Raw genomic sequence first — 22,600 nt, 5'->3', positions numbered from 1 at the left:
TGGACAAACAAGTGTCCATCAAATCGCACTTAGTTTCGGAGCGCTCAGACAACAGTTTAAAATCCGCAAATACGGCGCTCTCGCGTTGATGCGCGCTCGCGCCACAGCAACTGTGAGCGTGATGAAGACAAAGAGTGAGACAACAATGCGGTAAAATGTGCCACTGCCAAACAACACAGGATAGGATCAACAACAAAGAAACTAACCCGTACGGATGATGTGTATATGTGTGCGATATCTTTGCTGACTCTGTTACCTTACAGTTAATGTTTTGTGACTATGGTGATGGTTCCTTTGACATACACTAAAATTGCTTTAGCTTTCTCTATATTATTATTATTATTATTATTATTGGACTAAAACTTAACACGATCTCCTCCTAAAGCTTTAACTCGAGTCACACCTTAGGATTATTTTCAGTGTTTATATTTTCCAACTGATCAGACTCAAACCCACCAAAATAGACTTTAGTGTGATGTTCAAATGAACCAAGACACTTAAAGAGCATCAGCTGCCAAAAAAAATCACATCTAAACAGACATTCTAAACTATTTTAAACTGCCTTTACCAAAGTTACAAACTTTACCCCCTTTATCTACATCTTTTTTTTCTACAGGCGTCTATAAATCAACAAAATGCGCCTCGACAGCCGAGAAGTGAAGCTTTAGATTACTGTGCGATAGGCCTGTGTGAAGTAGCCTACCAAAATAATTGTCAAAACTAATTTCCCATTCATCCTTAAAATAACTAGACTATGAATCATACATGTAACGCGATTTAAATATCTCTAAAAGTCAACCGTGAAGATTTAGGATCTTTAACAGCCCGTTCACAAGGATTTTTTTTTTTTTGGATCCACCAACTCATGAGCCCGTTCACAAACCTGTTCCCATCCCGATCAAGTTTTTCTAATTAGTAATTTTTTTCTTTTTTATCCTTTATTTTTGTTTTTGGAGGATTTTTTTTTCACCTCTGATTTTCATTGCTCTCAAGGCACCGGGTCTCCATTTCGGTGACATAAGGGGTAAGAAAATTTCAAAACCTCCGTTAATATGTAACGCTGACTTGCTTTGAAGGCCGGAATGATTTCGCCAAATTCATAGGATAGTTTGTTCTGGATTATTAGCCTCGCGTGCCACAGCGGTGTGTTTGTTAAGTTGTTTATTTGTCGAAAAACACCTATGCAGTCACAGCCTAATTGATAAGTGAGTTTTGCCTTATGTAAAATCAGATTTAATCCAAATGCCTTTTCTAATAGGCATGTTAACAACACAAGATATTAGTAAGCAGTAGCACAAACAAGTCATATTAATGAGCGAAAAATATTTTGATGATACATTAATGTGTCAAGAGCTGTGGTTTCAAAAGGAATGTGTATAATTAGGTTTCTTCTGCAGAAACAGACTGAAGTTAAGACTGAGCTCTCAGTAAGGGGCTTTCACATGAAACTTTATGGAGCACTGCCATCTACAGGCATGATAAGTCAAAGCATGAATTTAGTGATGACTTCATACCGCCCCAAGACTCATTTTTTTATTAAATCATTATTATTTTGTGCTTATTTTTTAATATTTGTGAAATTCTGTGATGATGTATTTTTTAGAAATCAAATGTAAGTGTTGCATAGAGTAAGCACTTTTTGAACTACTTTTAAATCATTACTTTTATTATATTTCTAATGTATTTTTTTTTTTTAATTGTTTTTTGTTTGATTTATTTAGATTTATTTAAATTGTTTTTAATTTTTTTTACTGTTTTGCACAGTGTTGAATTTTCCTGTAGTAAAAATACTTTTTTATACATTTACTATATTTTGATTATTTTTTTTTAATCAGTTCAATTTAAATAAGGTAAAAAGGCTCACATTTATTATAGGCCTATCCAAATGTATGGCTTATTTGAGTTAATGTTATTATGATGTTAGTGTAGGTATTTGGTTATGTGTTCTCATTTTATTGTTCTGTGTCTGCCAGGGGGCGCTGTGTATCTAACCTTGCATTTTGGTATCGTTCAGAGTGAAATGTTTTGATTCGACACCTGATCATGGCTCTTTTGGACACTGAAAATGTGTAATTCTGATAGATTTAAAGTCTTTGATTATGAATACAAAATGAAATAGTGTTTAATATGTTTCATATGCAAATACAGTCCATTGGTGTTCAAACCTTCACATTTATAACCATTCAGCCTCTGTCTAAATGTCTGGACCTCTCTTTTATACTTAACGCCTGATACAGGATTTTTACAGCTAGCTCTCCATGTAGGCCTGGTCTCCTGTTCACACTCATAGTTCACGGGGGAAGAACAATCAATATCTGCGAATTCAAATGGGAACAGTAATTCTCACATGGGCATGTATACATTGAAAACAATTCACATGTGAAAATCTTTACATCACAACAATTTACGAGTGGATATCCGAAAGTGCCGGGGATGAGAGGTGAGTGCTCTGATATGTATGCCTATAAGTGGAAAAACTATTTGTACGTGTGAACCGCCCTTGGGATCCCTTCCAGACGTCAAATGAAATTGCGTGACTGAGGTGTGCCAGATGAACGGAAGGGGCTAAAGTGGCCATGGTATCTCAAAGAAGCAAATGCCCAGCAGTGATAGGATTTGTCCTCATGGCTCAAGCATTTGTGGGAAAATAAATTAGCTTAATGGTCAGATATTACTTACTGGAAAGTTGCCTATGGTTTGCTGTAGTTCACTGTGCTGGATCCAATTAGATGCCGATGACCTATGACCTATATTTAGCCTGTAAAGCAGTGTTTGGATTGGTTGAACCTGTTTATTTCTGTTTGACTCAAACAAATGATCAGGGATTACCGTAATGAGCGATGACCTGCTAACTCCATGCGATCAGCTTACATATAAACCTGTTCCAAGATAATCCATAAATCTTTCAAGTACACTAATTTATGACAAATGCTTAATTGAGTGCATTGGTTTAAGCTAAGGAGTTCATGTTTGCAGCCATCATGTCGTAATCCACACTGTATTTGTAAATATTATGGCCTTTGTATGTGAAAGCCTGCTGCACTGTTGCAAACACACACACATGCTGTAAGGATTTGTATTGTCGCATGTCACTACAGTACTTTATACAGCACTTGGGAGTGATAGAAAGTGTCAAAGGCCGGTCAGCCTTGGGACAGTGGTTTCCACCTATTCCTGGGTAGAGCAGACCGACACCTGAAATGGAAAAACATGGTGTCAGGCATTGCTTTGCCAAGCTATATCAATTTCCCTCTAGAATATCTTAACATCCGTCCTCTTCTATGGAAACATAAATGTGTATTTTGTTATGAATTAAGTAAAAAAACAAAAAGTGTAAAGCAAATATACATAATTCAAGGTGCCCCATCCTCACTGCAAAAATAATATTTGATTAATAAATATTTTTGTCATGCTTTCAAGGAAAAATAACTAAAATAATAAAGTTATTATTATGATTAATATTATTGCTATTATTATAATCATGATTTTTAGGGAAGATGAGGTTTTTATTATTATTTTTAAAGTTTACATACATTCAATACATTTATACTCAAAATACAATGTATGTAAACAAATCTTAATATCTTTTTGTAGATATTTTTACCTGAATACTTTTTTTTTTTTCATTTTTGCAGTGTATTTTGTCTAATACTTTTTAGTCTATTAGCCTATAAATGTGAATTAAAGATTTTAAATGTTGTACTATTGTTTTTGTAGAATAAATTCATATGATTGCTCAGCAACACTAGCTGCTATAGCTATATAAAGTACATAAATGTCTTCCAGCGCCACACTGTAATCATGTCTCTTCTCTAACTGCTTATAGGATTCACATATGACAAGGTACTGTGATTCAAGCCAATGATCTGAATTAAACATCAGGTTCTGAAGAATGGATGTCTCCTCTCATAGGATATAATACATTATGAATCAGGAAACAGATAGTGTCTAATGTCCAATCACACAGACAGTGCCAACACGAGAAGGAAACTTGACTTAGCCAATTGATGTAATAGTGTTTGGATGGCTTATGCCATTGAGCTCTGCCACATGAACTTGAGGCCTAACACGTTGATTTCTCACAACCTGCAGCATGAATATCGTCTGAACAGCAACATAAAAAAACGGAGAGGCAAAGAGGGTGAGTGGAGTGGCAAACAAAAGTCCAGCTGTGAGCCTGTAGAACCAGCGTCTAAATGAAGACGGAAAAGATGGAAAACCAAATGTGTTAGAATACCATAATTTACATTTGAAATGCATCCACAGCATATTACATTCACAAAGCGTTTCATTGAGCCTTCAAATGAGTATTTCTATGGATTTATTTGTCTGGGTTATTTATTTATTGATGTTTTCCGTAGTCACACTGAATGTCAAATTGTATGGGGCAGGAGCTTAAGCAGTCATGCAACAGCAGGTGGTGATGCTTCTAGGATAGACAAGCTGCGCATAGACACACAAACTGCCAATCAACTGGGGTTTGTATGCTACAGTGAGTGTTGAAACTCTGAGACAGAATCACTCGTTAGAGGAGCTCCAAATGTCAAACAGGCCAGACCTAATCCTTTTAACTTTAGGGACGTAGCCCTGTAAGGTTAGAAAGGCTATATATCACAGTATAGCGACATCTGTTACTACCTTTCACCTTAGAACAAAAAAGAAAAAAAAAAAATCAAACGACATTCTTCAAATTAATCTATACATTGAGAAATACAGAATATAGGCAGAATCACATGATGGAATGTAGTATTTAAATCCCTGAGGAAAGAGACGACACTTTTATTCACAGCACATGACTCTCAGAAAGTGACAGTGGATGTAAAAGGATTACAGGCGTGATTGCCGGTTGCTTATAACACAATGAGAGTTTTAGATCTAACTGTGAGACTCTCTTAAGGTATGTTACATGTGGAATTTAACAGCTATGTATATAAGCACATGTATTGTTATTGCCTGTTCTAATGTTTTTTCGGTTAAGTAAAAAGCTAAATTTAAAAACTGACTTCCTTTCAATTCATGAGTTTCAATTGTATTGGCCACACCCCACGGGAAGTCAAATTGGAATTTGCAATGGGATGACAGTAAGAGAAATTTATTGAACTGGTGAAGAAATTCAACAAAGGTAATGTCACAATACTACTGTGTCGGCACAAGGAGAACAAAGACAAAGGAGTTTTCAGTGAACACACTTTAATATTCCAGATAGTGGTTAACACAGAAAGGCAGGAGCCACACGTACCTCACGGGGAGATATTTGGGCATACAATACCGGACGGGGGATCATGGGACACACTTCACTTTAAGTACAAACGCTAACGAGGGTAATTACAAGACACACCTGAACCAAATAACACAATCAACTAGATACAGAAACTGGGTCATGCAGAGAACATGGTGAGAAAAACACGCAAAGACAGTCCAAGGGCATGACAGGTAATGCATTGTAGTACAATAGATAAATGATTAAATATGTTGAAATATATAAATTAATTTAAATATCTTTCTATTTGACTGTTTATTAGACAAAGCTGTGTCAAGCTAACATCTTTGACAAGTCTTGATAAACTTTGCTTTTGCTGATAAAAAAAAATGCAGTTAACTAATTTAATTCTACTACCAAATTCAAATTTTCACCTTTGCTTCCTCAAATTGTTTCCTCAAATTCTGGTTTAAAGTTTTAATAAATTCTAATTTGAATTGTGAATGGCGCTGAAATTTGAAGTTTTAATAATCTAAAATTTCGCATTGCATATTTAGCACGCTCTTTCGTCAGCATCTTTATTAACCAAGTTTGAATGAAAGTGTCAATTAGTTGGTAAAACCTCAGCAAAATGCGCTCAACCCCTGAGGCCATCTATGAACACAGTGTACAAAAGACAATAGCGAAAGTGTGACAGCTTGGATCTCAGACCAGGTGCACCTATGCTGATCAGCGTGGTTGAGACAACTCTATGTGAAAAATGTGGCCTGGGGGTGTTAAAAACTAAATGGAGACAGAACTGCTCTGTCAAATGAAATCACTAATTATGACTTCCACCAAATCCCTCAGTGCAGGGAACTGACGGCTCTTTTAATGGGACCATTGGCATAATGAGAAAGAGAGTGAGAGAAACTGTCTAAAAGGGGAGTCTAGCGTTGATTGACATCTTTGATGTCGAAACCAATTAGATTGGGCAGAACGGAGTGGACTCGCCTCTCCCCCTTTCCCGAGTTTATTATATTCTGTCACAGACGCAAGGCTCGATTTGTCAATTCGGTATCAGGTTGTGTGTGTGGCTGACAGGAAGGGGGATGTGGAGATTGACAGGGTTTGGAGGGCCCGGAGAACAAATGAGTGTGTCTGATAATGGGCATTCCATGCACTGTGTGACATTTTCTACCCAGCTGTCCGTGGGCCTGTCTAGCGTTTAAAGAATCGGGCCCTTTGTGCGGCCACTCTGAATGGAGGCCCTGAGCAGTTTCCCAGAGAGGAAACTGAGAGGCTAATAGAGCGAGTGAGATGTGTTTGCCAGGTTCTTTCATTATGTCCATATTCCAAGGGTTGTGTTAACGAGGCACCGCCTCAGGTTGAGGGTAACAAGCTGTCTATCACTCCACAATCACATACACACACACACACACACACACACACAGAAAGGGGCGGAGGCAGAGAGAGTCCCCTGGTGCTAACAAGGGCCACAAAAACCACTGATGTTAGGTGTAGAGCTCGGTGCCAGATCAGTTAGTGCCTTTAAATGGGCTTCAGAACTATAATGTACACGTCAAGAGGAAGACACAGAAAGATGCAGTATGAAGCAGAAAGATTCACTATAGCGATTGTGGTGGATTTAATGGAAAATTTTATGCACAAGGTAGCCCAGACCAATATTTTTATGAAAAAAGCAAGGAAAATGCTGTTAATAATAAAAAATTGTAGGAAGCTGAGAAGTAGAATGCAATGGTGATTCACTATAGTAGTAAATACATTCTGCCTTAAAGGTACAGTTCCCCCCAAAAATGACAATTCTGTCATCATTTACTAACCCTCATGTCATTCCAAAGCTGTATGACCTTATTTTGTCTGTGGAATTTTTTTTTTTTTTTTTTTTGTATTCAGATCATTTGTTTTTGAATTTATTATATATGTCAATGTAAATTTATTAGCTTTATATTACTGGTCTTTAGTCTTGTTCAGACCAAATACCCTTTGTGAGAGGGACTACATACTTCACATTATAAAATTTAGGCCTGGCCTACAATAATATGCATGGAGTACCGTAGTGATAGATTTATCTATTTTAAGATAATAATTATTGTTATTGCACATTACTTTTTATATTTTTACTTAATACCATCACAATGTACAAATACAAAATCATCAAATAGTTAGGTTTTCTCAAGAGATCGTAGCAGTTGCTTTAAAAACAAACAAACAATTATTGAATGATTGACTACATTTTTAATTAATATTTATTAAAATAGTTTTGTATGGTTTAATAATAGAGTTTAAATTAGTTTTAGTATCATAGCTTATGAATATGGTAATTCAGTAGCATTTTATATAGCAAAGTACCATATGCACTTCCATTTGATAGGATCACTGCACCATGCCACTATCAACCTTTTTTTGTTTTTGTTTTTTTGTAAGGAAATTTGCCTCAGGTCTACAGCGCTAGTATGTTAAAATTAGAGTGAGTTCAGGGGAAATTCCACTCAGCAACATTACTTTACTCCATTTCTCTGTTAGTGTTGACACACAGTACAGTGTACACAAGTACATCGATTTTCAGGTCAGTTCATTCATGCATTCAGAAAAGTCTGATTCCTGTGGTGTAACGATCAGAAACAGGAAAAGACAGTTTGGGAATTCAGATGATTTTTTTTAATCAAATTGAGCATTATATCACTTCTCAAATCAATAAAAAAAGTCACTCAATAAAATAAACTGAGTGAACTGTTTCCAGTGTATATTTATTATGCCGATATTACAGGAAAGTATTTCTACTTCTTTGGAGTCAGTATATTTGTTTTCTTTGCCTTGTTCACCTCTGAGTGCTTTTGGAGGGCAACAGACATCCTCTTTTAGGGTGCATTAGGACCTATGAAACATGTACTTTGTCTTGTACTGACTACTAAATGCAGAGCTATGCTTATCGCATGGAAGAGCAAGAATCAAAATAAAGCAAAACAACTGTGTGGAAACACAAGAGAGTGTGTGCAAGCACCAGGAAGATCTTCAACTTCTACTGTGTTAATGTGTCTAAACAGATACTCCACTGCTCTCATTTGCTCCCTGTACAGTTTTCAAGTCATCCCTGACATAATAAGAGTAATGGAAATAACAATAATAATAAAAATAGTGTTATTTAATTAAGTATTGCCTTGTTTACCATAGGCGATTTTCTGATTCTTAGTGCTAGCTTTAAAATGCTCGAAATTTAGGTCATTCTTTTGGAAGTCACTCAACCAGTTGACACGTTTGGTTTGCAGCTGGGTGTGAAATTAAGATCCATTTTCAAGCTCAAATTAGGATGTGAACTAATACACAAGTATCCCATTTTCTCATATGCAGCCTTCTGAGTCTGAACAATTATCCAATTAAAAAACCTCAGAATTTATGCTGAAAACATAAGTTTTGAACAAAGACTCTGTATTAAATGATGATGAGGTGAAGGGTTAATAAAGCTGTATCTGTTGATTTTGCAGTTTTTGGAGCTTGTTTAGTGGGGGGGAGCAGCGGGTGGGGTGCGCTCCCTCTCCTCTGACCTTTTACAACTTGCATCATTGTCACAACATATCTCCTCTCGCCGATGACCTATTAAACTCCCCTGGCCTCAGTCATTCAGCTGCGCTTCTGTCAGTGTGCGTGCCTGCCTCTGCGGACACTAAATTACTCTATCCAAAGTAGGACACGTATAATCCTCCCATGCTGTATCTCAACATGCCAGCCTGCAGGATAAATAAATAAACGCAATCTCTGGAAATATTACACAAACACTGAAATCTGCAGCTTTAGAGCATTTGGAGTGGGGAAACATGAAAAGACCTGTCAATCACAACTGAATAGCGGCAATAATTCTGATTAATTTAATCTGAAAGGGAAATGTACACCATGTGTTGCTATGCTTTCAAAAATAAATAAATAAATACATATATGTAATTGGTGGTGGTGGTGGCGGGGGGTATTTTAAAATTGAATTATATATAATTAAATATATTTTCAATTTAAATATCTAATTATGTAGTACTAAAATTTCTTTAAATCACAAACAAAAAAACTTTCACAATTTATCTCTGTCACAAGTATCTCTGTGTATGTAACAATTCTATTTTATAAATAGTTTGCAAATATTAATTTAATTACTAGATTATATTGTAATATAGTCAAGTTATATTAGTTATACTTATATATTTATATTAAATTGTTATAATTGTGTTAAATATATTAATATTTTTAAAATAGACTACATGTAATATTATTCATATAATAATAATATATTTTACACATCCATCATAAATATGAATATAATTACTGTACTATTGTGGTATAACAGTAAAAGTAGATTAATTATATTTCATATTAATATTATTTTTGTAACATAAACACCCTGGGCTGTAACATTTCTTTCCTTTAATATCTATTTCTATACTTTATCCCCACCCTCTCTTTTTTTCTTCCCTTCTGAATGGTCAGCGACTCGTCCTTCACTGCACTGGCTCGGCCTCCGCTTGGCTCCTTCTCTTTTTTTTTTCTCCGTCAGAGTTTGCGTGCCGTTTTATAATGTTTTCATTGATGTCAAGACCTTGGTATAAAACATGACTAGCACTGCACTAATTCTCCCTGTGGTCCCCTGTGTCTTCCCCGGGCTTCCTACTTCAGCCAGTGACACAGCTGCAGGACTATTTACCCTATGCCTTATTTCCCCTTTATCTTAGATGTCCCAGGATGTCAAAGGCTGTGAATTTAATATTGATTTTATAAAGTACTTTTACTGTAACATGTCAGCTTGGATTAGGCTCAAGCGCTCCACAGCTCGAGCAGTGAGCCGGGTTTGCACGCAATGTGGCTTTGCTGGGGCTCTCACTGAGCAGCTAACTGGAGCGAGTGCTTTATTTATTAAAGCGACAGTGTGCTGTGAAAGCAAGGACAGCACACAGCACACAGCTCCCAGCGATCAGCCCATCTTGTGTACACAGCATCAGTGCTTTGTGTATACATTGTGCTTGGCAATAGAAACCGATCAGAGACATTTCGGTTGCTGATACGTAAACAGACCGATGCGTTTATAGATTGTCTTGAGCCCCAGCAGCACGGTCCTGGAGCAGGGAGAGCAGAGCCCTTGACACCTTGTCCTTCCCCCAGCCTCGTACCCTGCTCGCTCCCCCCTCAAGGGTTGACGTGAGTGAGAGATAGCGAGGTATTTCCACACCCCTGATACTCAAAATGTCTGCTTGTTACCACACTAACTGTATCAACACCTTCCCATGATCCAACACAAACAGCAGATCCCGAGGGTGCATGTACAAAAATATACTGGGGAGACTCTTACATGCTCCTTATTACTCTTGAAGAAGTACTTAAGCACTTGCAGGGGATTTTTAACTATAAACCCTATAGTGCATAACTATAAATAACTTTTATACATTTATAAAACACTTATTTCTTGAGTCCTTAATCTCTCTTAGATGTAATGAATCACGTGTGTTTTTCAGAATTAATTCCAGGCGATTTAGACAAGTGTGAATAACTTAATACAGCATGACCGGGTTTATTTTTTTCTAATTACAGCATGTTTTCCTGTAATGTTTAGTAACTGCCATCCCAGTTAAGAGGCTTCTGACTGACTGTGTTAGCCCACCCATTACGTGAACTTCAGAGGTATTTTATATACGTGGAGAAGTTGTAGTATGCATCAATGGGTAACTAAACTGTGGCCTGAAATTTACAGTACTTCTGTAAATCACAATGCTGAACGGCTTCAGAAAGATGTTAGCCGTTTCAAAACCTTCTGAAAGTAAATCACAATGCTGAACGGCTTCAGAAACCACAGATCCCCAAATAACCTTATGCAAGAGACCCCCAGCCAAAAATTTAATAGGCATCTATATAATTTCTTTTTTATTTTTTATAGTGTTTTAATATTTATTATTTTTTTTATTATTTTGAGTTTGTTTGGTTAGTTTAGTTATTATGTTAATTTTTTTACTCATTGTATTACTGTACAGTTAGATTTATTTTTTATCATTTTCATTAATTTAATCTAATCCTTTATGTCATGTGATCTAACCATTAAGTAAAAATTAACATATTTTCTTTACACCTTGAATAAATGTGTACACATTATTTCCTAAAAAAAATTTTTTTTTGACAAATACAATATAATGAATTATTAATTTCAACATTGCAAAAAGTCACACCGTGTGACATTTTACAACCTGAACAAACCTTGCCAAAAAAGGTTGAATTCTCCACTCAACCTACAGTGAATCTTTTATTATTTTACTTAATACTGTATGTCTCTACAAATGCAACATCTGAGTAGAATATACAAACTATTTAACGTCACATTGTGTTTGGTTTCAAGCAAAGGTTTGATGACAAATAAAAGGCACGATTTAACAGTAGATGATACCGAGTTTCACACTTGGCCAGATGTAAGCCATACACCTCCTCACGACTGCGCTGATGGAAACAGTGTTTGACAGACACCCTCACATCAACAATGGCGAAGAGAAAAAAGGAGAGAGGAGAGACATCCCGATGCCCTCCACATTCTGTGTTTGTTCTCTGGAGCGTGTTGTATTATAAACACATCCAATTTGGGAAAGCAGACAAGGAAAGGAGGGGTGCTGTTGGGAGCTAGGCCGCTCTTCGCTGCATGCTTCATTACTCTGTAGCCCAAACTGTTCACCGACCCGCTCACCCTGGATTGCTCCCATGGCATGGGGAGACCAACACTGCCTAATAAGGGCTTGAAGTAGGGAAGTCATTGGTTAATCCAGGCAGGAATTCCAGCAGGGCATCATAGGAGTTGGACAGCTCTCCATGGCATGAGCTCTGATCCGTATTCTTCTCTTCATTAGCATGGGGCCTGAGGAACCTGGCAGAACAAATTAATCCACCTGCAGGCCCCCTACCATGCTAAGACTCTCTATCTTGACAGAGGCCATCATGGAAGCCGCATTAATGAGGAGCTCCTGCATACCTTCGAAAATTAATCTTGGAGAGAAAAAAAAAATCAAGAGGTGAAACTTCTAAGACAGTCATACATACATTATGAACATATGAGGTCAGTCTGCTCCAGTCACAGTGGAAAAGAATGGAGGAAAAGATGTATCCGGTATCCAGTAGAAGTAACCAGTGACCCCAGGGCCTCATCTAGGACCCCTCACAATCCCTACCACCTGATGGGCCAACTAAAACTCTCAATATTTCATTAAAGCAATTAAGCCTCCCTGGACAGATGCTCCCCGTTGACAGAATCACTCACTGTTGAAAATGTCTGCACTGTAATCTGTTGCTTGAGTGAAACCATTAAAAGAGCATGAAAACAATTGCCCTGTTTGCACCGAGTCTGCACCCAGCCCATGGCTCAAAGCCTCCCATGTCATGTCGCATTAACGGTGCGGCTCACTTTCAGCTGTTTTTGTAGGTGAATTTAACCACATCACACATGACCAAAAACGTGTCTCTGTAATCCCCCAAAAGCTCTTTAATAATGTAGTGGAATTCAATTGAATGGCACGGAAGACAAGCCCTAAAATACAGCACAATGAGGGGAATGACCTACGGCTGCGAGGAGCAAAGGAAATATCTAATCCCATTAGAAGACTGTTGATCCAGCCTTAACTAATGCTGGCGTTTCTAACACTTGTGTCAGTTCCAAGAGGTTCAAACGCTGATCTGGAGGTCTGGAGACTACGCGCATCACTTTGTTTTCATGAATGTGCTGCGATGGAAGGGCTAAACAAAAGTTCAAAACCTTTGTACAGCAATATATTGTGGCTCATTACCAAAATCTAATTTCAAGTTGGCCAACAAGCAAAAATGGGCTAGAGTAAATCACTTACGATAGAAGTGAATGAGGCCAGTTTGTGAACTGACTAAAATGAACAAAATGTTCACTGCTATGTTAGTACAACCATAAGATGTAAGTAATATAATTTTAGTGTGAAAAAAAATGTAGTTGCTTACTAACTAAATTTTTTTGTTGATTATTTTGTTTTTTTTTTTATAAGATTTTAGTTTTTTATTATTATTGTGAAAAAGAAAAAAAAAGAATGTAGTTGTTTATTTACTTATCATTTTTGATGCCTTAGGTGAGACTTTTAGGTCCCTATATTATAACCACTATTAGAACCTTTGGATTAATGTGAATGGAGCACTTTATCAAGTTTTCTGGAATTTTTGTCTTTAACTTTTTTAATACCGCTTCAAAACTTTGGTTGTGCCAATCATCCCCCAATACTCACATTATTTTGCAGATGCATTCATTGAAATTATGCAGTTTCACTGTATACTAAATATTTGCGGTTCTGATCACAATACTTTTTACAACTTAAAATTTTTTTGTTAAAAGAAAATGCTTTTCTTGCTAAAAAGCAGTGTAGATGTCAATTTTAACAGGGACTCATTGGCGCCCTCTAGCTGGTAGAAATCAAGGGACCCTATAATCTGCCCTGGTTTATAAAAAAAAAAAAAAAAAAAAACTTTACAGGTTAAATAATAATTAAGTAATAACAAAAGAATGAATGTTAGTGCTTATATAAAATTATAAGCTTCGCATTTCTACTTTTAAATCTTTCAAAAATTGGCCCCATTATTTTTTTTTAATAAATCAACATTATGTAGCAGTGATCAACACAAATGATGTTGACTGATATTAAAACGTATTCAACTGTAATATAAGAGTGCATATCAGTATTGATTGTCCTGTACCAGTGACAAAATAGGCACTGGGACAGGTACTGTTTTTTTTTTTTTTTTTTTTTTTTTTCAACACGATTGTATGTCAATTTAATAATAAGAAAATTTGATAAAATATTTCTATGGTTTGTGGTGCGTCCAAGATGATAGTAGGCTCACAAATTACGATACTAATACTGTAAGCACATGGCACCTTATTTCAAAAGCCAGATTATCCTGAGCAATGCTTGCAGACTAGTGGAGCGAACTAAACATGACCTCCACCTCCCCCAGCAGCGTGCGCCCCCATCACTCCCCAGCTGTGCATGGGCAGAGGGAATGGTCTTAAGACGAGTCCCCATATATAATGCATAACTATGTTGGGCCATATTTATGGAGCATTTACGAGTATGCAAGCACAGGGCAGAAATGTAGCTCCCCTCAGACATGCAAGCACTGGGTTTGACTGAGTCTTTGCAAACCATGTTTGTACAACTGGGAGGGGACAAAATGATGAGCACATTAATCTGTGTCATGATAAACAGATAAAATAAATAAATAAATACAAGAAAAAAGCAAAGAGAAATCTGTTTGTATATGCTTCAGAAACTGTTAAATTCAGGAAAACCAATTAAATGCTCTGGGATAAAATTAAACATGTTCCAGAAACGTTTGGAATTTCATATTTTCATGCATGAAATGTCTAGTCGTTCTATGACATTGAAATTCTCAGACTTGTTTAAAAAATAAATATGAGCAGGTTGACACAAAAGACGAGAGATTTTGCTGTTGCCAATGGTTACCTATACTAGGACAAACACATACATATTGGGTTATTCACTCTATTAGTTTCTAGGCAACATGTTTCTGGACTGCATTTCAACCTGTCACACCAATGTTCTTGAAGCAGACAACAAACAAATACACATACTGCTTCTCTGTCAAGGGTTAATAAAAACAGCATCAACTGCATTTGATATTTAAACATTAAATCTATATTATGTTTATGTTTATTACTAATTTGTTCTACTGTATTCATAATAAGAGCAGGGACATATTTAGCTTGTTTAGCTTAGGCTAACACATGTTATATGCATAGAACTATAAAAAACAATGAAGGTCTATAATATCTGGAGAAAATGATCCATTGATATTTTCAATCATGTAATTGGCATATGCTATATATAGCCATCATTTACCAGAATCAGCTAATTGGGACGTGCTAACCTTGAAAACAACTGTTTCCATTTCTGACGGTAAAGAGTTGAGTCTGTCATGCTGAAACTTTAATTGTTTATACAGATATGTTTGTATGTTTATCTCACTCATTTGTATTCTCTTGCTCTGTCTGTGCTTTTCACACATACAGTACGACTCCTACACGATCATTAAACATGACCATTTTCCCCATTGGTCTTATGTACTTGTCCCAAACAAGTATGGACACTTAAAAACAAAAATGTAATTGCATTACATAACAAGATATGAATCCAAATGGCACTTGTTTTAAAGAAGAACCAAACTACAATACTTCAAGAAAAACATCACGTTTGAGTTTAAAATTATTCTTATTGTTTAAAATGAACTCTTGGGACAGAATGTTAATTTTAAAAAAGGATATTTTGTATCTGATGCAATGAAAATTATTCATTTAAAGTGTGTGCAAATACTTTTGGGGCCACTGTAGCTATACTAGGAGGATCCATATCCCAGAGATGGACAGTGTGAGGAGAGGGACGGCTGGTTGACTGTTGCTAAAAATCTTCATGTGACACCCTCATGGTACGGCTAATCCAGGTCTTGACATCCTCGAAATCCCTGCTTCCCTGTTGGAGAGAGACACTACATAGTCAATCGCTTAATCGCAGGAAATCCACAGGAACTCTCAAATATGTATTTACTAACATTGTCTAATCCCTTTAATGATGGGGTTGACCCATGTCCTGCAGCTGCTGTGCTTTGCAGCTGTGTGGTAAAGTTTTGTGATCATTGCTTGTCCTGAACTGTTATTCATGCAAGCGGTTATATTCTCAGAGATTCAATGCAGACAAAAAGTGAATGGTTAGCTATAGTGAAGGATGAAACTATACCATGAAGAGATGTATGTTATTTGGGATGACGACAATCAAAGCACAGGGACTGGTCAAATGTTATTGTTAAGGATGGCACTCACGATCGGAGGCATAATAAGACCACGGCGACAGGCATTATACAGCTCCGTGTATACATGATGTCAGTGCCGGCAAACAGACCATGTTAATGAGGCATGCAGTGTATGTGTGTGTGCTAGATATGGTGTACGTGCATACAGTCCATTTATGATCATGGGGTTGCTCCGTGACAGTTATCATTTAAAACAGAATTATAATGGCTGAACTGTAGTAAATAAATACAAATGTATATAATATTATAAAAGTCAATATTATAAAAATTATAAAATAATATTTAAAAAATTATAATAATATATTATAATGACTAATTAAATACCTATTATTATTACTATTGATATAATTATTATAAAAATATTACTAAATATATAACTACTATATTTTATATAAATACTTTATTAGGATACTGTTGAGTCCATTTTAAAAACGTTGTGATGTTGTGTAACTGTTGTCATTTTTTTTGCAATTATGATGCTCGTTGGATGAACAAGACTTAACAGTGGACTTCTGATCAGGATTTTCATCAATTCTATATAATCTGATGATCTTTTTTCCTTGCTTTTTTATATAAATAAAACAATTCCAAAGAACCGATACTCCATGCTGTTAAAATTAGTCTGGTCTATTCATTTAAACATTTTAACAAAATATTAAATCTCAAATTCTTACAAATTAAAGCTGAAATGAGTTTGCTACTCTTGCCTTTGGGAAACAATTCTCTCTTTTGTCTTTAGGGAATGTGCAGGTGCTAACATGCATGCGTAATTGACTAGATAAAGCAATTAATTATGGAGGAGATGAATGATCTCACTTTCTCTGGTCTGCTGCTTAAACCTCTATATGGCGATGATGTCGCATATGAAAAACCATTCATTTTTCTTTTCTTATTTTTCTGTCCTGCCTTCATCCTTCTTTTACTAACAATTCAAGAATTAATTTTTTTAGCAGTAAAATTCTGAAATGGTCATTGGTCCGACGTCTCTCTCTGATGACTCTGATAGTGCAACGTAACCTTCATAACAACAACAAAAAAAAACACCAACCCGACCTTCCTTCCAAAAACCGTTGCTATGAAACACATTTTCCCCATATAATTCATTTACACACTGCATACAAATATGTGGACAATTAACCCCTTTTGTTTGCATAATAAATTTGTATATTTAATGGGAGCTCATCCACATGTGCTCCACAGGCTCGAAGAACACAAAGCGGCCGCATTGTGTAAAGCGCAACGCCCCATCCACTGCAATCATGCCCTGCTACCTGATTTCAGCACAGAGCCAGAGAAGGAGGATAAATTACCCCTAGCACAGCACAGAGCTTTAATTATAGCCTTGCAGACAAGAGAAAAGCTCATTGATGTGTAGATGAGGATGGACTATGCATGTTGCACTGAAAGAACCCATGTTTTGGTGATTCTCTATCAAAAGAACAGCTGGGTTGCCATTTTCTCTCAAATTAGATTTCACCAAAGCAATGCAATGTGAAACTAAGAGATGCAATTTCAAAAGTTATTTTTCTTGTTTGTTGAGTCATAAGAGCAACAGGAAAAGTCGATCTTGAATTATGTTAGTTGGCAAAGAAGGGAAAGGAAGCAAACATCCCAATCATCTGTGCTAGGTTCAAAGGTTGAATTGAAATGCTCCTAAATGAGACCATTTTCCAGCTCAACCTTTTCAGACCCAGCAGCAGAATGCCGTTCACAGAAAGATCCAGATCTTGCATGCAACAACGTGAATTAATAATTTCGTACATTCAAATGGCACAAGCCATATTTTAAAAAGAAACAGAAGTAAATCACACCGTCCCAGCAGTGGAGGCGTGTTTAAGTTAGTGGATGCAGCTATAAATTGAGGGAAAGCTGGGTAAAAGTGTTACCTGTGTCCATAGTCGTGGTGCTGCAGTCCTGGTGATGGAGGTCCAGCCTCTGTTTGTTTTCAGAGCGCTTTTAAAAAAGATTGTGTGGGGAAACATTGGGTTATTGATACCCCAGCATGCCTCAGAGAGAAAAAGGCTCCACCCAATAGTGAACCCTGTGACCTGAGGGTGATGAAAAACGAGAGACCCCCATCCCATCTCTCTCTCTCACTCACACACACACATATATGCATTGACATATTTGTTTTCCTCTGATCCTGGGTGAATTATTGTGTCTTAATTTTGTGACAGCTTTTTGCATTCATATTATATCACAAATAATGAGAAATATTGTGTTTAGATAAACAATAATGCTCATATAGACCTTATTCAGCATGGTAAACAAATACAAAATTGGACAAATGGCATAAATCTTCAAATGTTTTAACTCGTCAGCAAACAAACCCAATAAATCTTTAAATAAATCCAGCAGCTCAAGCTAATAAGACTAATGAGCATCTATGATATGAAATGGTGCACATTTCCAAAAGAATGTTTTCAAGTGATTATATATGTTAGCAAAACTTTTGACAATCTGACAGACGGCAAGAAAGAAATCTGCAATTCTCTCATGCCTCAGTGCCACTCTCGCCCCGGATCTTTTCACATTTCTGATTAGCAGACACATTTTATCACTCTGCAGACAACTCAATTTTCATTTTGGGAGGGGAGACGGAAAGGGTGACAGCCCAGGGCCTTTAAGGCGGCTCGGGGACCCCGGTGAGCCCAGCGCTGAAGCTGATAATTAGACTTCCCTGAACCACAGGTCAAAGAGACAGAATTATTTGGCCTGTGTAGACAGCAATTTCCTCAAGCCACACGAGATGAGATATCACAAGCTGTTATACATGTGCACCAGGAAGCCTCGAGAGTGGGGTCAGAGTCAATCCAATTCCCTACAGAAATTCATATATTGAAAGGGCAACTAACTAGGGACCATGATCATTTAATTTGACTTCTTTCAGGGGACCGTGATCCTCAGCCAGCAATTTCAAGGTCTGGTTTGCAGCTCTTACATACCCTGATAATAATACCCAGGGTTTTTTGTCTGGAGAAGAGAGCTCTTCATCAGGGTTGGTGGTCATGTCGATTAAACGTATCAAAAGTGACAGAATATAATGAAAAGGTTGCTGTCCCGGGTGTAAGCTCTATCATTGTCAAAAAAATAAAAGATAAAATAGAATCTGGGGACTTTTCGGAGTTGTGTAGGAGTGTGGGATCAGGAATGCATTACACTTCCTCAGAAACATTCGAGATGAACATAATGATGAACATAAATGCCTGCCTTTCCAACTGTAACTGTGAAGACTCATTGAACTACTATTTACACATAATCCTGTTCCTATGCTCTTAAAAATAAAGGGTCCAAGGGGTTGTTTGCAGTGATGCCATAGAATATAATAAACCTCTTAGTGAGCAGTTCTTAAAACAACCATTTTTTTCTTAATTTGAAGAACATTTTAATAATCTAACGAAACTTTCTCCTCTATAAATCACCTTCACTCTTAAAAATAAAGGTTCTTTATTGGCATCAATGGTTCTATGAAGAACTGTGAACATTCATGGAAACTTTCAAATGCAGAAAATGTTCTCTATAGTCAAAAAAGGTTCTTTAGATTTTTAAAATGTTCTTCAAAATGGTTCTTTTAGGAATTGTTCACTGAAAGGTTCTTTGGAGAACCAAAAAATGTTCTTCCATGGTATCACTGCAAAAACACCCTTTTGGAACCTTTATTTTTAAGTGTGTTCCATGGATGTTAAAGGTCCTTCATGGAACCACAGATCCAAATAATGAATCTTTTATAATAACAAAACTATGTGCCGTTTACATATTGTGAGCTGAATTCCAGACATAATTGTGACTGCCCGTGAAAAACAAGAAAATATGTTTTTCTCAATAGGCAAATGGAGCAATTTGTATGTAGACTCCAAGTTAGTCTGTGCCTGTGCAATAATATCCAATGTTACATTTCATACAGAGTGTGATACAGTCTCACACCTGCTTTACAAAGTACAACAATGAACAGTTGAGTTGAAAGGAGAGAAAGTCGAGGCAGATTCTTTAAGATAGCCTTTAGTGAAATGCTGTTTTTTGTGAGACAGAGGCTGTTGCAGTGGCTGGGGGAAAAAAAACACGGGGACAGCTGTATAATTATACTATTTTTACTGTCGGGAGCTCGGTATGTGAGAGGAGAATTAGCATCACACCTGTGCATAATTGGCTAAATTAGCTTGCATAATGCAAACTCTGAGAAGCATTGGACACTGCTGCATCGAAAATTGAGGGAGTTGTTTGGACTCCCTCTGGAATTTAGTGAAGGGAGGAAAAGCATGGCCTGTAATCTTATATTTCAAGTCAAAAGAGCATTCAAGGACCCCCTCGCAAGTGTTGTCAAACAATAGCCAAGTCAAGACCTTGATCTCGGGCTGCTGGATCTGCTCAGGCAGGAGAAACAGACATGCAGCCCAGCACTTATTTGTTTTAATCCACTCCAGTGAGTCTATGAATAAGTTGTGACTGCCAGGCAGGGCAGCGCAGGTTAGTCTACGATTCATCCAGTGACTGAATGTGGATTCTGTGCGCACTTGCTGGAGTGATAGAGAAATCTCTAAAAACAGGGCACCTGTTTTAGAGGTCTGGTCCAGGGCACCAGATGTATTAATCAGTTCTTATTATAAAGGCCACTGAGTTAGTAGACTCACACTACAGTATAAATGCAGACAACATCCTGACAGAACACTGTCCAGCAGAAGCTATTTCAAAATTCACCAAAATCCCACATATCTAAAACTGTAATTACTAATATTTCACAATACTTTATAGCATGTCTAAAAAAAAAAAAAGGACAATAATAAAAAAAAAAAAATGTAGATGTAGGATGGTGATGGTAAATTTATGTTAATGTAATTGTAATTAATTTTATTTATGCTTATTGTTACAAATCAACATGCTAAATTTTACATATTGGCACACACAACTAAAAGTGGGAAAACTTTAAGAAAATGTGTGCAATTATTATTTGTGACCCTGGACCACAAAACCAGTCATAAGTAACACAGGTATATTTGTAGCAATAGCCAACAATACATTGTATGGGTCAAAATTGTTGATTTTTCTTTTTTGCCAAAAATCATAAGGATATTAAGTAAAGATAACGTTCCATGAAGATATTTTGTAAATATCCTACCGTAAATATATCAAAACTTAATTTTTGATAAGTAATATGCATTGCTAAGATCTTCATTTGGACAACTTAAAGGGGATTTTCTCAATATTTAGATGTTTTTGCACTCTCAGATTCCAGATTTTCAGATAGTTGTATCTCGGCCAAATATTGTCTGTCCTGTCCTAACAAACCACACATCAGTGGAAATCTCAATGACCCTTATGAATGGTTTTGTGGTCCTGGGTCACATTTAACCTTTTGGTTCTGAAAACTATGCTTTGTTCTGGTTTGGATGTGTCAAATTAGCATACAAATATATTGTAAGTTGTTCTTCTGAAGATCCCTGTCAGATTTGGAAGGGGAGGCAGTTCTCAAGCAGACAGCACTTTGAACTGTTTTGATCTGCTACCACCTACTGGTTGGTGATACTGATGAAGGATCAACTAGGCACATTCTCTTAGGTTTAACCCTTTCAGTGAAAGCAGGCGCAGTGTGAAACCATCAGTTCTTTTCTCACCTCTCAATTGCATTAGAGTTTGAAGTAAGAATTTCTCCATCTTGTGAAGATTAGATTGTTGTTTTGGGCAGCAGGGGAGAGAGGCAGTGCACAGGAGGTGATACTATAACAGTTAGTTTATCTCCAAAGCTGTTATTGAAGGTAACAAGTTGCAGAATGAGAATCAGAAGTGGTGGTTACATACAGCATATACAGAAAATATAAAATCACATGGCAAAAAACTGTCAGAAGCATACTATCTTTTGTGAAATGTATAAGGATCTGAGTAGATAAACCCAGTGGCCTTTTCATATACTTATTTCAGAATTGCATATTGCGTACATGTTTTTTTTTTTTTTTTCATGAAACTATTAATACTTCAGTATTTAATCAGTGCACAGAAGTCAATGTACACTAAATTAATTTTAATGCTTTACACCAGCTAAACCAAAACATATAGAGCCATTGTATGCACAGTGGTCTATATAGTCAACTTTAATTTGCAAAAGCAGCACAAAAGGTGCAGCTTTATTAACTTTATTTAGCTTTATTTACTAAACAGCATATTAAACAAAATGTTATCTTTGCTTTTACAAACACTGGTCAGTTTTGCAGAGGCAGAATAAATGCATTTACAGGGGAATTAATAAAAAAATTAATTATAAATGATTATGTAATTGCACAGTCTAATACAACAACAATAATAATAATAATAATTAAATATATTCTGTTATGGCAACTGAAAAATTTAAGGCAGTAACGTTACTTATATAGCATTTCATGTAGGCTATACAGAATTTTTTTACATAAATATTACAAACGCTTGTTATGGGTACTGTGTAGCCCTAAACAACTGATATGAAATATCACACATAACGAAACAATGTAATAGTATAATTACGTTTAATGTGGGACTTCTTCCTCATACAGCATATTTCCACAAAATCAAACTTCAATCTTATTT

At 36.5% G+C, this 22,600-nt stretch overlaps 1 long non-coding RNA gene across 1 annotated transcript; it reads right to left on the bottom strand.

The window, feature by feature from the left end:
* Nucleotides 1–11,290: 11,290 nt before the first annotated feature.
* LOC122140168 lies at nt 11,291–18,061 on the bottom strand. The gene is made up of 3 exons (XR_006156861.1): nt 17,935–18,061; nt 15,556–15,711; nt 11,291–12,199 (listed from the first exon to the last, which is right to left on the bottom strand). It is a non-coding gene; the product is annotated as an uncharacterized LOC122140168 (long non-coding RNA).
* Nucleotides 18,062–22,600: the final 4,539 nt, after the last annotated feature.

Source organism: Cyprinus carpio, chromosome B17, assembly GCF_018340385.1.
Source record: "Cyprinus carpio isolate SPL01 chromosome B17, ASM1834038v1, whole genome shotgun sequence".
Lineage (NCBI taxonomy): Eukaryota > Metazoa > Chordata > Actinopteri > Cypriniformes > Cyprinidae > Cyprinus > Cyprinus carpio.
Note: the sequence above shows the minus strand (reverse complement) of the source record. Positions and strands in the feature narration are given on the sequence as shown.